The sequence below is a fragment of the Carassius gibelio genome, chromosome A20, assembly GCF_023724105.1.
Source record: "Carassius gibelio isolate Cgi1373 ecotype wild population from Czech Republic chromosome A20, carGib1.2-hapl.c, whole genome shotgun sequence".
Lineage (NCBI taxonomy): Eukaryota > Metazoa > Chordata > Actinopteri > Cypriniformes > Cyprinidae > Carassius > Carassius gibelio.
This window is the reverse complement of record NC_068390.1, coordinates 539,251-540,093: the sequence shown is the minus strand read 5'-3', so window position 1 is coordinate 540,093 and position 843 is coordinate 539,251.

Genomic DNA, 843 nt, shown 5'->3' with positions numbered 1-843 from the left:
TGCCTACAACAAGAATGTCAGTGTCTGTCTCAATATGTTACCTAGCCACACTCTCAACAGTAAGCTAGGTTTCTTCCAACCTTCGAGGACCTGCCTAAGACTAGGACTGACCTTGGAAGCAACAACTCTCATGTCATCTTGTGCTGTGTATGTGTTGATCACAACTGTATGGCCAAAGACATCAACATTCCCAAAGCCAGTCACCTGGGATGGCTCATCAACCAGGCGTTCCATGACTTTGAGCTAACAGTTCCTGTGATTGGCCCCATACCAGCCGAACTAATGTCAGATGAATGCAACGAAACCCTAACAATCACAAAGCCTCATGAAGTCATTGCCATCACTTCTATTCTGCCAGAGTCCAAAGAAAGCATCTGTCAGAACAAACAGATGACACTCACCTTGTTGTTTATGCTATCTCAACACAAGTGCGACACAATCACCTGCACAGAGGAACCCTACGCTGGTTTCAATGCACAAGTCCAACAAATCCTGAGTGAGGCGAATGCCCTACACAGCTAAATGGATCGCCTTTTTAAGCCAAGGACTTAAAAAGGTTCTGTATAAATATAAGGACTCCTTTGCAAAGGATTCCCTGGACTGTGTCCTGACTGATATCCATACTGTGTACATCACAACATATCCAAATGCGCCACCCACATTGGTGCGGCAGTACAAAATTCTGATAGCATCATATGAATCGGTTCAAGAGATCATTGACTCCATGCTGGAGAAGGGGGTCATCCACCCCTGTAATAGCACCTACTCTGTCCCAATATGGCCAGTCCTAAAGCCCAATGGCAAATGGCGGCCCACCATCAACTATCGCAAGTTGAACCAACA